We start from the raw sequence: 14,865 nt of genomic DNA on the forward strand, positions 1-14,865 counted from the left end.
GAATGGACTGCTCAGTATTTTATCTTCTTCGTTGCTGTTCTAAGTGGATTTTCTCTACATTATATCCTCTTCCTGGTCATCGTTTTTGAAGGGCGTGATACACTATCATATCATCCGCACATAGATTATTTCCTATTTCTTTATGCCTCTATCTCTCTCTTTTTTTTTTAAAGATTTTATTTATTTATTTGACACAGAGAGAGAGACAGCCAGCGAGAGAGGGAACACAAGCAGGGGGAGTGGGAGAGGAAGAAGCAGGCTCATAGCGGAGGAGCCTGATGTGGGGCTCGATCCCATAACGCCGGGATCACGCCCTGAGCCGAAGGCAGATGTTTAACCGCTGTGCCACCCAGGCGCCCCTGAGTATCTCTTTTCTAAATCTTTCGACTGGTACATCCGGAGTGAGCTAACACAACAGTTTACTGCGCTTTGATCCAGATAAACGAGGCTCAGCCTTTATGTTTGGGTAGCCTGAACTTAAATTTGAGAGGGTAGATCTGGAGGTCCTCTGCTGGTAGTATATGATAGAATATGCTAGATGGGGCTGATAGAGTTAGGTAGCAGTAATGTGGGCAAGGAAGGCAAAAGAAAAATTAAGTTTCCTTACTACTTACAGCCCACCGACAAGTCCTTAAAACAGACAGAGTAGCAGTCCTCTAGGAACTCAGCTGTCTCGATGTTAATACCTTGCTAAGGGCAAAGGCAATGTTAGCCCAACCCCCAGGATCCTGTAAGTCTTCTTTAACATATAAAAATAACTTTAGAAACTTCCTTTATCTCTACCCCACAAGATACATGTTGGCAATCATCCCCCAAGCATGTGAACCACTGATATACATCTAAAGAGTCTCATGACTGAGTTTTTACTAAACAGTAATAAATGACTTTCTCCTAAAAATAGCTGGGCTCCTCAGGATCCTGGAAACCTGTTGTCAAAATACCTGGGAAGCTTACACTGTGCCTAAGCTCCTCCCAACTTGAGAGTATATAATGGGCCACTCCTCATGCCCCCAGTGCAGCTCTTTCTGCCCATGGGTCCTGTCCCCCTGCTTTAATAAGACCACGTTTATGGCCATTGGCTTTGAACCCTAATGTCTTTCCTACATCAGCAGGATATAAAGTCAACACAGAAATCAACAGCTTCTTGACCAAAAAATCCCCTCACTAGGAATTTGCCCTGAAGATATATCTCCAACGATACAAAAATAAATATGCACGAGGTTGTTCCCTGCCACACTGTTCAAAATTGCAAAATATTGGGAACTGCTGAGGTGCTTAAACATAAGAGATATAAACATGAAGAATGGTACAACCACGCAATGGAGGACTGAACAGCTGAAATAAAGTGAGGAAGATCTCTGTGAGCCGACATGCTGTGGTTTCTAGGGAATATCCTGTAGTTTTTTTCAAAAAGTAAAGACAAGGGGCGCCTGTGTGGCTCAGTCAGTTAAGCATCTGACTCTTGGTTTTGGCTCAGGTTGTAATCTCAGGGTCGTGAGCTGAGCCCCACATGGGGCTCTGCACTCAGAGTGGAGTCTACTTGTCCCTCTCCCTCTGCTCCTCTCCCTGCTCACTCTCTCAAAAATAAATAAACAAAATCTTTTTTAAAAAGTAAAAAGAGTACAGCATTTATACCTTTTACGTAGGAAAGAAGAAATCAAATATACATGTACCTGCTTATTTTTGCAAAAAGGAAACATGAGGAAAAGATACCAAAAACCGGTGAGATTGGTTACCTAAGCAGGGTGTTGGGTGGGAAAAATTTTCCTTTACCCTTCAACAGTTCTTCTACCTGGTCTAAGAACGAAATTGACATGACATGGATTAATAGGAGAAAATCTAATTTAATTTCATATGTACGGGAACCCCACATACATGAGAGGTTCAAAGACAGAAAGGTAAGATGAGGTATATATGGCCTTGATGTCATTTTGGAGTGGTGTTGTTGGGGTCCGGGGCCGACAGCCAAGAAAGAATTCTTGGAACATCTTTGGTGCAAAAAAGGTGATTTTATTAAAGTACAGGAACAGGACCCGTGTGCAGGAAGAGCTGCTACACTAGGGTTGTAAGGAATGGTTGATTATATACTTGGGCGTTGGGAGAGGTAAGGAAAAAGGGATGCTTCCCAAAATACTTTCATATGTTAAAGAAGACTCACAGAATACTGGAGGCCTTGCTATTGTCAAGCTAAGGTTGTTTGTTCCACTAGCAAAGCATCAACTTTAAGACAGTTGGGAGTTTCCTAGAGGAATGTTATACTCTGCCTGCCTCAAGTATTTGTCAATGGGCTGCAGGTTATAAGGACATTTAATTTTTTCTTTTGCCTTTGTTTCCTACATCACCATCCTTTTTTTTTTTTTTTTTGAGATTTTATTTATTTATTTGACAGAGTCATCCTGAGCAAAGGAATGAAATGGAAGCTCAGGCTTCAAATGGAAGGAGGGCATTTCATGGGGTAATGAGAAAAGCAGATCTTTCACAACTAGATGTTTGCCTGCCATACAGATGGGTCACTCAAAGAAAATTTATCTCTGGCAATAACTCTTATTCTGGGAAGAGCTGCAATGTAGGATCTTCTAGGTAGTTAAGGGAAGGTCAAAACTTTCTCTTGAGCCCACAGTTCTTGACTGGCTTCAGTTCTAAGTAGTCCACAACCAAAGTGGCACATTTTGGAGAGGCTTGTTCTGAGCCCCTTCAGGGGTGAATAGGAGCAGGACAGAAAGGATGAGAGTGTAGAACAGGGTGTGGGGAGGGAGTGACACTTCCAAGGGTACCTTCTGGCATAGCTTTGTCTTTGTACTGTTACAAAAAAAAAAAAAAAAATCAGGGGCGCCTGGGTGACACAGCGGTTAAGCGTCTGCCTTCGGCTCAGGGCGTGATCCCGGCGTTATGGGATCGAGCCCCACATCAGGCTCCTCCGCTATGAGCCTGCTTCTTCCTCTCCCACTCCCCCTGCTTGTGTTCCCTCTCTCTCTGGCTGTCTGTATCTCTGTCGAATAAATAAATAAAATCTTTAAAAAAAAATCAACTGAGTAAATTTGAAGATCTAATTGGCTTTATTTAACAACCATGAATGGGGAAGCATCTCCTCTGACAAATAGAAAGGATCTCCCAGGAACTATACAAAATAAAGGCTCTTACAGGTGGAAGATGGCTGGGGGAGGGGCAGTTTCTAACAAAAGAGTGGATTGTTTCAGGAAAAGTCATCTTCCTTTGGGGGAAGCGAGGGGTCTATCATGCAGACCACCTCATGAGTGCTGATGGGTAATTCCAGATTGACTGGTTAAAGGCCACAATCCCAAAGGCTAAAACTGCAATTACATTAGATATTAAGTCTTGGTTTGCTGACATGTGGTTTAGCGCAAATGACTGTATTTTGAGCCTGTTGTCTCTTTTTCCTTTTAACAGACACTTAATCCTCAAAAAATATTAAAGTCAGCAAGGATGGGGGAAAAATGGAATACAAAGATAAGCAACTGAAAAAAAAAATGGACAAAGTGGTAAACTCTTAAAAAGAAAGGAAAGGAAAAGAAATGGAACCTAATTGTATTAAAATGTTATTTATAACCACACAGATGCGGTGGGGGGCACAGGACTATATTTCAACTCAATGTCCTCAGAATAAAGACAAAAAGAATTGCAAATAAATACTGAATTCTGCTTGGTAGGTTTGTTTTACATGGTGCTGTGGCTTAGTACTTCCGAAACCACTTTTGGTGTATTATAGGATTAAGTGAATAGGTAAATATATTAAGGATAATGGAAACCAATTTTCTCATTATCAGAAAAGAAAGTTATATATCCAAAATGAAACGCAACAGCACTTCACTTATTTCAGTGCTACGGGTCAGCTGATCTGTGACCCACAGCAGACCTCTTCTCTTCTTCTGGGAAGATTACCTGACAGTTTTAAAGGATTCTAATATCTTGGGGGCGCCTGGGGGGCTCAGTCAGTTAAGTGTCCAACTCTTTTTTTTTTTTTAAATGGGATGATCGAATTTCTTTCTTTTCTTTTTTTTTTTTTAAAGATTTTATTTATTTATTCGACAGAGATAGAGACAGCCAGAGAGAGAGGGAACACAAGCAGGGGGAGTGGGAGAGGAAGAAGCAGGCTCATAGCGGAGGAGCCTGATGTGGGGCTTGATCCCAGAACGCTGGGATCACGCCCTGAGCCGAAGGCAGACGCTTAACCGCTGTGCCACCCAGGCGCCCCAAGTGTCCAACTCTTGATTTCAGCTCAGGTCATGATCTCAGATTCCTGAGATGGAGCCCCACGTTGGGCTCTGCGCTGTGTGTGGGACCTGCTTGGGATTCTCTCTCCCTCGCCCCCTGCCCCCCGCCCCCTGCACATGCTCGTGCAGGCGCTCTCTCGCTCTCTCAGGAAGGAAGAAAGGAAGAAAGAAAGAAAGAAAGAAAGAAAGAAAGAAAGAAAGAAAGAAAGAAAGAAAGAAAGAAAGAGAAAGGAAGGAGAAAAGAAGGAATTCTTGACATGCCTTTGGGGCAAAAGAAGGTGTTTTTATTAAGCACGGGACAGGACCCATGGGCAGAGAGAGCAGCACTGGGGTTGTGAGGAATGGCTGATTATATGCTTTTTAATTAGTGGGGGTTAAGGATAGCATGAGTCTTTAAGGAATTTAGAGCAAGGCTTCCAGGACCTTGAGGGGCTAGCTGCTGTTAAGATAATGTTCCTGATGATGCGGGAAAGAACCTTAGGGTTCAAAGCCAACAGCCAAGAAAGAATCTTGGAGATGTCTCCGGTGCAAAAAAGGTGCTTTTATTAAAGTACGGGGACAGGACCCTTGGGCAGAAAGAGCTGCCCTGGGGTCATGAGGAGAGGCCCATTATATACTTCCAAGTTGGGAGGCAGTTAGGGATAGCATAAATCTCTAAGAAATTTTGGAAGCAAGTTTTCCAGGACCTTGAGGGGGGCTAGCCATTGTTGGGAAAATGTCATTTATTACCGTCTAATAAAATCTTAGTCATGAGACCCTTCAGATGTATATCGGTGGGTCATATGCTTGGGGGGGTTGGAGATAAAGGAAATTTCCAAAGGAATTTTTATACATTAAAGTAGACTTACAGGATGGGGAGGAGGGGGTCAGGCTAGGATTACCTTTTGCCCTTGGCAAATTATTAACATCAAGGCAGCTGAGTCGCTAGAGGAAGGTCACTCTGCCTGCTTCAAGGACTGGTCAAGGCGCTGTAGATAGCAAGGAAGCTTAATAATTTTTCTTCTGCCTTTGTTTCCCACGTAACGAGACCCTTCAGATGTGTATCAGTGGGCCATATGTCTGGAGGATGACATATGCTGACGTACATCTTGGGGGTGGGAAGGGAGTAGAGAAAGAAAGTTTCAAAGGGATTTTTATTGCTTTTTTTTTTTTTTTTTAAGTAGGCTCCACACCCAGCGTGGGGCTCAAACTCATGACCCTGAGATCAAGAGTCACATGCTCTACTGACTGAGCCAGCCAGGCACCCCTCAAAGGGATTTTTAAAGAAGACTTACGGGATCCTGGAGGTCAGGCTAGGTCTCCTTTGCCTCCAGCATAGTATTTACGTGAAGGCAGTTGAGCTCCCGGAGGAAGGTCACTCTGCCGCCTCAAGTACTTGTCAATGGGCTGCAAATTGTAAGGAGATTTAACTGTTCTGCATTTCTTTTGCCTTTGTTCCCACATCCCTAGTATGAGAAGATGCGGGAGAGATGTGAACACGCGTATAGATAAGTATGAACACGGGAGTTCATGTAAAAACGGCTGTATGTTCTGTTACAGCTCAAAGTGGGGCTGAGAATCGTGACCACTGTTCCCTTCTCTATTTGGAAAACAGAACTTCTCTTGTTTTGTTCTTTAAAAAGGAAATGAAAGTTATATGTATGGAAAGGGGCAAGACGACAGTGATCAACGAACCTCGTATGTTGGACTGGAATTGGAGGCGTCAGTACGCACGTGTGAGGTGAGATACAGTGTTATACGTAAGGGGACATGTATATGTGCCCCCCCACACGCATGCACACGTGCACACACACACACACACTTTCCTCGCTCTCTCAGCTGTGAGGGCCGAGAAGCAATGACACTCCGGTAACAATGACCACATGCAGGGACTGGATCATGGGTTCCTTTTTTTTTTTTTTTTAAAGATTTTATTTATTTATTCGACAGAGATAGAGACAGCCAGCGAGAGAGGGAACACAAGCAGGGGGAGTGGGAGAGGAAGAAGCAGGCTCATAGCGGAGGAGCCTGACGTGGGACTCGATCCCAGAACGCCAGGATCACGCCCTGAGCCGAAGGCAGACGCTTAACCGCTGTGCCACCCAGGCGCCCCTGGATCATGGGTTCCTAAACAGTGTTTTCCACAAGAAGGAACCAGGGCCTTTTGGGAAAATGGCTGCTTCCACAGCTGGGGTAAGGAAGGACAAAATGAACCTGGAACATCATATGATCTCAGAAAGTAAGAAGTGCTTAAACTGTGGGGAACGCATCAAAAGACCATAGAAACCAGCCTGAAGGAGCTCCCCCTGGCTACACACAGGACAATCTGAGACTGAAAACAAATAACGATAAGGGATTTTTTTTTTTAAGTAAGCTCTATGCCCAACTCAGGCTTGAACTCACGACCCTGAGATTGAGAACCACGTCCTCTACTGACTGAGTCAACCAGGCGCCCCAAAACAAATAATGATAATAACGAATTTCAATACATTCAATAAAACAGGAATCAGCGGGTCTATAGCGCTATAAAGAAGCAAATAATGGGGGAGAAAGAAATGCTTTCTCTTACAGTAGAATCCTACCCGAGTGGGGGATGGCTGAGCTGAGCGGGTTCAGCTGTGGAGGGCGTGGGAAACTTCACCACCCAGAGCCAGCCTTTGGAAGGGAAGTCTCTGATGGTCACCGTTGCTTCAGCCCTCCCAGTGCGGCCGAGAGACGGCAGGGCGCTCTGCAACGTTTTGCTCATTGCAATGACCATGATGGAGACGTGAGAAAATGCTTGCAAAATGAGTACAGGAGAGAGCCTTCTAATCTTCCCATAGATTGCAGTGGATTATCTGCTTTATAGAGCCCCCCCCCTTTTTTTTAAAGATTTTATTTATTTGACAGAGAGAAAGAGCCAGGGAGAGAGGGAACACAAGCAGGGGGAGTGGGAGAGGAAGAGTCAGGCTCCCAGCAGAGGAGCCCAATGTGGGCTTTATAGAGCCCCCCCCTTTTTTTAAAGATTTTATTTATTTATTTGACAGAGAGAGAGAAAGAGCCAGGGAGAGAGGGAACACAAGCAGGGGGAGTGGGAGAGGAAGAGTCAGGTTCCCAGCAGAGGAGCCCGATGTGGGGCTCGATCCCAGAACGCCGGGATCACGCCCTGAGCCGAAGGCAGACGCCCAACGACTGAGCCACCCAGGTACCCCTTTATAGAACCCTCCTACAACTAAACAGCTATATCCTGGATAGACAACTTTTTTTTTTTTTTAAGATTTTATTTATTCATTTGAGAAAGAGACAGAGAGAGCAAAAGCAGGGGGAGAGGCAGAGGGAGAGGGAGAAGCAGACTCCCCAGTGAACTGGGAGCCAGACATGGGGCTCCATCCTAGGACCTGGAGATCATGACCTGAGCCGAAGGGAGATGCTTAACCATCTGAACCACCCAGGTGCCCCACAGACAACATCTTTGTAAGGCATTGCTGGGCTCATAGTGAGGGAGGTCTCCATTCCTATGCTACCCATGCTGCTCCTCCCACCTCCCTCAAATCTGAGCTGAAACCAGAGCTGGGAATAGAAAGCGTCCAGCTTTCTGAGAAATACAGACTTGCTTCAAGGACAAATGTCAAGAACAAGACTGCAATCTATAGAAAGACTAAGCCTTGAGCCAGTAGCTGGGGTTGGGAGTCTGAACCTGACATTCTTGTATGAAGGTGAGACCTTAGAAGGCTACCAGCTGAAGCAAATACAAATCCTCTTTGGTAACAGTCACCTCAAATTTCGGCCCCCAGGATTCCCTTACATTAAGATCAACAAAGCCCGAGTCTCCTCTCTCCCAAGGATTTCTGGAGGATATCGGAGTAAGCAGATACAGAATATAAGGTGCATATGTACAAAATCTTTAAAGGAATTTTAAAAGGTAATTCCCAAAAAAAGTAAGCAAGAGACTGTAAAAATGATCAGACTGATTTGATTAAGAACTAAATGGAACCTTCTAGAAATTAAAAAAAAAGAAAAGATCATTAGAGAAAATAACTCCACAAATGAGTGAAACAGCAGATTATAACAGTTCAAGAGAAGAATTAGGGGTGCCAGGCCATACAGCACGCGACTCTTGATCTCCAGGTCATGAGTTCAAGCCCCATGTTGGACGTAGAGCTTACTTAAGAAAATAACAATCAGGGGCGCCTGGGTGGCACAGCAGTTAAGCATCTGCCTTCGGCTCAGGGCGTGAGCCCGGCGTTCTGGGATCAAGCCCCACATCAGGCTCCTCCACTATGAGCCTGCTTCTCCCTCTCCCACTCCCCCTGCTTGTGTTCCCTCTCTCGCTGGCTGTCTCTATCTCTGTCAAATAAATAAATAAAATCTTTAAAAAAAAAAAGATGATCCTGGGGCCCCGGCCGGCTCAGTCAGTGGACCATGGGACTCTTGATCTCAGGGTCGTGACCTCGAACACCACGTTGGGTAGAGAGATTACTTAAATAAAGAAAAAGAGTCTTCAGGTCACTTGGGGGGCTCAGTTGCTTGAACACCTGACTCTCGATCTCAGCTCAGGTCTTTATCTCAGGGTCATGAGTTCAGGCCCCATGTTGAGCTCTGCACTGGGCATGGAGCCTACTTAAAGTAAAAAAAAAAAAAAAAAAATCTGAAAAAAAAAAGATTATTCTACATTTCAGGTAGGAAGGGGGGAAGAAACAAGCAAAAACCATGATCATTTACCGTTCATCAGCTACAGTCCTTTGTATGACCTGTGTGTGCACGGAACACACAAGCCCGTGGGAAGGGGAATAAGGCACATGCTTCTGAGAAATGTTAAGTCTTAAGCCTGGAAAAAAGGTGAAGTCTCTTTATCTAGCATTTCTTTTTTTTTTTTTTTAAGATTGTATTTATTTATTTATTTGACAGAGAGATAGCCAGCGAGAGAGGGAACGCAGCAGGGGAGTGGGAGAGGAAGAAGCAGGCTCCCAGCGGAGGAGCCCAGTGTGGGACTCGATCCCGGAACGCCGGGATCACGCCCTGAGCGGAAGGCAGAGGCTTAACGACTGTGCCACCCAGGCGCCCTATCTAGCATTTCTGATGCAATCATTGAGCAATCTCCTGATGGACAGTCAGAAGCAGAATTCTGACCAGGCGTGAATAACAGACTATTGTAGGGGACCCACCCAAATCCCCTGCCCAGGACCAGTTGGGCCACGCCCAGGCTGTTGGCGGACACCTGTGCCCTTCTCTGGAGGATCACCCTTGGCACATGGGACCCTTTTTATCTGACAAGCTTGGGACCCTCCACCCCATTCCTGGAGGCCAGTGCCTCACTGAGGGAGTACAAAGGCCTGCCCCCGGCTTAGGTCGGGACAATTCTGCGGTGTCATCTACACTTGGGTCCCCACGTCTAGACTTTACCTGAGACCTCATCTTGATTTTCCCTTTCCTCTCCTTCTTCCAGTTATTTCCTGAAGAGCCTCTACTGATAAACCACATGCCCCCAAATCCCTGCCTCAGGCTCTGCTTCTGGGAAGCCAACCAGAGACAGAGCCCTTTCTGGGCAGTCTGGAACCCGCACAGCTGACTCTAATTCTGGGGAGAGGTCTAACACCTTTAAGCAGAGATTACTTTGTTATAACCGCTCTTACAATATTATCTGGTCGCTCTTTCTTGCTATAATGACTCTCAACCAGAAATACATTTCGAATTGGCTTCCTTTTTTAAATTTTTTAATTTTTAATTTTTTAATTTTTTAAAAGATTTTATTTTATTTATTTGACAGAGAGACAGCCAGCAAGAGAGAGAACACAAGCAGGGGGAGTGGGAGAGGAAGAAGCACGCTCCCAGTGGAAGAGCCTGATGTGGGGCTCAATCCCAGAACTCCAGGATCAGCCCTGAGCGGAAGGCAGACAGACGCTTAACGACTGAGCCACCCAGGTGCCCCAGCTTCCTTTTTTTTTTAAAGATTTTATTTATGTATTAGAGAGAGAGCATGCATGCAAGCAGGGGGAGGGGCACGGGGAGAGGGAAAGAATCTCAAGCAAACTCCCCACTGAGCATAGAGTCCCACTCAGACTGGACCCTGAGATAGTGACCTGAGCGGAAATCAAGACTTGGACACCTCACCAGCTGAGCCACCTGGGTGCCCCTCGAACTGGCTTTCTTGAAAGCCTAGGTCTCTCACAAATTTAAATTAAATGTTGACAGGAACACGCGGCTTCACGAGAGAAGTTGTCATGTAAATACCCCCAAGTTCACACTTCCAAACCCTAAGCCTCTTCCCACCAGGCGTGAACCGGGCAGGACTCAAAGCCTGGGCCAAGAATGGAGCTGTTTCCCAATGGGTGGAGCCACGGTTTGTCCTTTCAAGGGTGCGGCTCACGGTCCTGCACAAATCCCAGTCTCCCCCGCTCCCCGGTCTTTCTGGAACCCCCCGCCCCGCCCAATGTAACGCTCTTCCTCCTTCTCATCTTTCCTCGGGCTCATGTTGCTAAGTCAATAGATTTAGGGGATTTGAAAGGTGAAGCTACAGCCCTTAGCACTGCACACGATCTTCTGCTTTGTCCACTCTGTTCCACCCCGTTGCTACAGGGATCAAGAGAGATTAGGAAGCAGGATGGAGGTTCCTGCTAGTGAAGGGAGGCATGAGGTTTACCTAGGAGAGGATGGTAGCTATGGGGGCTTCTCCCCATGGACGGCCTCACACATCCTGTTGACCTGCACAGAAAGGAAAGGTTCACGTCACACTTGTTTCCCAGGAGGAGAGTACCCCTTACCACACTTGAGGATTTGTACTTGTCCACAAAATGGTTTGCGAATCAGTTCATACTAAAACATGGCAGTCTCGGGGCGCCCGGGGGCTCCGTCGGTGCAGCGTCTGCCTTCGGCTCAGGTCATGATCCCTGGGTCCTGGGATGAGTCCCACGTCGGGCCCCCCGCTCAGTGGGGAGTCTGCTTCTCCCTCTCCCTCTTCCCACCCAGCCCCACCCCCCCACCCCTGCTCGTGTTCTCCCTCTCTCTTCTTTCAAATAAATAAATAAAATCTTAAAAAAGCAAAACCCAAACACCATGGCATTCTCTGGATCATCACCGTCTGGGCAGTCACACACAGGGCAGCGGCGTGCTGGCTGCCTGGGGACCGGGAAACCACAGGCTTGCTTTTGTCTTTTCTTTTCTTTTCTTTTCTTTTCTTTTCTTTTCTTTTCTTCTTTCTTTCTTTCTTTCTTTCTCTCTCTCTCTCTCTCTCTCTTTCTTTCTTTCTTTTTGCCATGACCCCCCCTTCACTCACACACACACACTCACACACACACACACACTCACACACACACACAATCTCAGCACATAGCACACACAGGGTGATGCATGACAGCTTCCACCATTAGCGGACGGTAAGTGCAGGGAAAAACAAGGCCCGACATGCCCTCTCACTCCGTGTGGGCACCGCTCCTTCCGAATGAAAGACAAACTTGGCAGAGCCAAAGCCGTGTCACAGACGGGGAAGTTCTCGCCCCCGGATGCCTCGGACTCATCTAGGGCTGCTTGCCGTCTTGGGGCAGCCCCAACCTGCAGCGACTGTCGGTATCTCAGAGTTACGGGCCAATGCAATCAGAAAAGTCACTTCAGGTGATACGATTGGGGCCCGAAAGAGAGGCTCGGCGAAGAGGCATTTGGGGCGAGGGAACAGGGAGGTTTCTGACTCGACCGACGCGATTTCGCCGAGCTGAACATCGTCCACCAGAGCGCGGGGCTGGGTGCAGACGCAGGTGAGCTCCCGCTGCGGGCATGGATGAACTTGGAGATACGCGCAGGAGCCCCTTCCCTCTGCCCTCCTGTCTCCCAGCCTCCAGTGGGGCAACGCGAGGGTCCACGTTCGGGGAACTCTCTCTTCCTTTTAAGTAGCCTGTTCTGGCCCTTGGGAGCTTCTTGGTCCCTGGAACTTCAGAGTGTGGCCGGGAGGGGCCTCCGTGCCCGGCTTTGCGGAGCCCTTCTCACCTGCAAACCCCGCTCCCTTGCTGTCAGGTCGGAAACCCTTTATCATTTACCCTCAATGCACCTTTGCGCCGTCTTTTCCGGGGGTCGGCTTCTCCCCGGGATCTCTCCCCCACGCCTGTCGGCTTTATAAGTCACAGCTTAAAAACAGGTGCGTTTTTTGTTTTGTTTTTGTTTTGTTTTGTTTACCCTGTGTAAATTATTTGGATTTCAACAGAGACTACCTTCTTTTTTCAGATTGTCTAGTGAATTTTTAAATTTAAAAATCATGGGTTTGGGGTTTTGTTTTTCATCCCAGAATTTTTTTAAAAGTTGTTTAAAGTTGTTTAAAGCTATTCTAATTAAACCTCCCGGAAAGGATTCGTGTTTCCCTGGAGTTCGAGCTCCCATCAGCCCCTCCCTCCCTCGACGGCAGTGGGTGGCACTGGCGGTTCAACCGGACCTTCCTCCCTGGCTTGTGCAATCCTTCTTCCGAACGAGCCACTCTCCTTTGGCTTGCTTGGAGCTCTGTATTTTCTCAGCGACCAGGCCAGGCGTCGAGGATCTGAGAAGTGAGGTAAGAATAAGTTTCCACATTTGTGGGCAAGATCTGAACAAACAGCATAGCACAAGCCCTGTCTTGAAGCCCGGGCAGGAAGTGCTCACAGCTCGAGGGGCTCTCAGCAGCTCTACCTCAGCCCGGCTGCCTGGGAAGCTGCCCTCCAGTCCTTCCAAAATCTGAAGGCTTAAAGGCTCATGATTTTATGGACCAGCAATTGGGGCTGGGGTCAGCTTCCCTCTGCTCTGGCCCGGGGTGACCCATGCAGGTGCCAACATCCAGGGGCTGGACTGGGGCTGTGGTCTATGATGGCCTCACTCCCTCTGGGAAGTCCTGGCGGCTCTGGCTCCTGGCTGGGCGTCTCCATCCTCTTCCATGCAGCCTCTCATCCTCGAGGAGGCTAGAGCGAGCTCCTGGACCCGGTGGCAGAGGACCCAAGAGGACAGAAACAGAAGCAACGAGGTCACCTGAGGCCGATTGTCAGAAGGCACACAACGTCATTTGGGCCACATTCTATTAGCCAAAGAAAGTCACAAGCCCAATCTGGAGTCAAGGCATGGGAAAATAGACTTGGCCTCTTGCTGGGAGGGGGGTGTGAGTTCTAGGATGGCAGGACCTGTGGCAGCCATCTCTGCTGGCCCCACGCCTGGTGACACAGGTTCGCACACCTAACACTGCTCTCACTGTCCAGGGCCTGGCGGGCTGGGCAGACACAAAGCTTCAAGAAGGGCCTATTCTTTCTCACTGTCTGGCGTCAGTCCCCAGCAGTCCACACAGGGCATGACAGCCCACGTTTGCATGGTGCTTCCTCCATTTCTCGAACTGCAGGCATATTTAGTGAGTGTAGCAATCTTTATTGGGACTATTGTCATTCCCATGTTACAAATGAGGACACTGAGGCATAAGGAAAAAGTTTAGGGAACTTGTCCCAGCCCACACAGCAGAACTGAGGTTGTGGCTTTGCAAGCCACCCTCTGGAGCGTTCTACTCCATCACCTTCTGAAGGTCTGCGTCCCAGGCACGCAGAGTATCCTCTTCCTTGACACTCCTCCCTCCTTCCTCACCTAATCCCAGGAATTCTGGAGGATAGGGGCTGGAGCACACATCCCAGCTACACTCTGAAGTCACAGAGCAGCCAGGGAGGCCAGCAGGTGGAGGCTTGGCGAGGACATCCGAACCCCAGGGTTCGCTGGGGAAGGAAGCAGCTAAGCATTGGGCTGGTTTCAGGGCTGAGGTGCCGACCGTCACCAGGGACCAGCAGCAGAGAGAACTTGACTGATCTTGCACTCTGGGAGAAAGTGCAGCCCACAGGGCTTCCCCAAGAGGACTCAGCTGGGGGGCGGGGGGTGATGGAGCAGGCATGCGCAGTTTCAAGGTACTGACTAAAGGCCACAGGTTCCCACTTCCCTCACCACGCACCTCCGTAAACACACACAATTTCAACATATTCTCATGTACTGAGCCCAGCTAACAGAGGGCACGCTCACAATGAATACAGCGAAGTCATGTTGCTAGGCAGCTGAGACGGTGGCCAAATCTTGCCGCTGGAACTGTCCTTTAGGGACAACTGTGTCTCGGCTACCAGGTATTTGCCAACACTCCCGTGGACTTTTATATTAATCACATCAGCAGCTAGCTGAGTGCAAGGGGAATTTGGGAGGACAAGATGGGAGGCAGGGAGGTGAATTAGAAGACAATTATAATCCATATGGCTATTGGCCACTTACAATCGAGGTGGAAAAATTAGTGCGGATTTGCAAAATATTCAGCATCAAGATGGCAAATGGGTTTGATATGGATTCCAAACTAATAAAAAAGATTCACTGCAGGGGCGCCTGGCTGGCTCAGTCGGTGAAGCGTCTGCCTTGGGCTCAGGTCATGATCTCGGGGTCCTGGGATGGAGCCCCATGGCAAGCTGCCGGCTCAGTGGGGAGCCTGCTTCTCCTTCTCCCTCTGCCCCTCCCCCACAACTCATGTTTTTGCTTGCTCTGCTCTGTCTCTCAAATTAAAAAAAAATTTCTTAAAAGTCACTGTGAACAGTTTTAAGCATCACAGACAGAAAAATAATCACCATGATCTATTTTGAAATAGTTAAAATAATTTTTTAATTAAATTAAAATTAAATAAATTAAATTAAAATTAAATAAATACAATATTATGGCA

The sequence above is a fragment of the Ursus maritimus genome, unplaced genomic scaffold, assembly GCF_017311325.1.
Source record: "Ursus maritimus isolate PB19 unplaced genomic scaffold, ASM1731132v1 scaffold_24, whole genome shotgun sequence".
NCBI classification, from domain to species: Eukaryota; Metazoa; Chordata; class Mammalia; order Carnivora; family Ursidae; genus Ursus; species Ursus maritimus.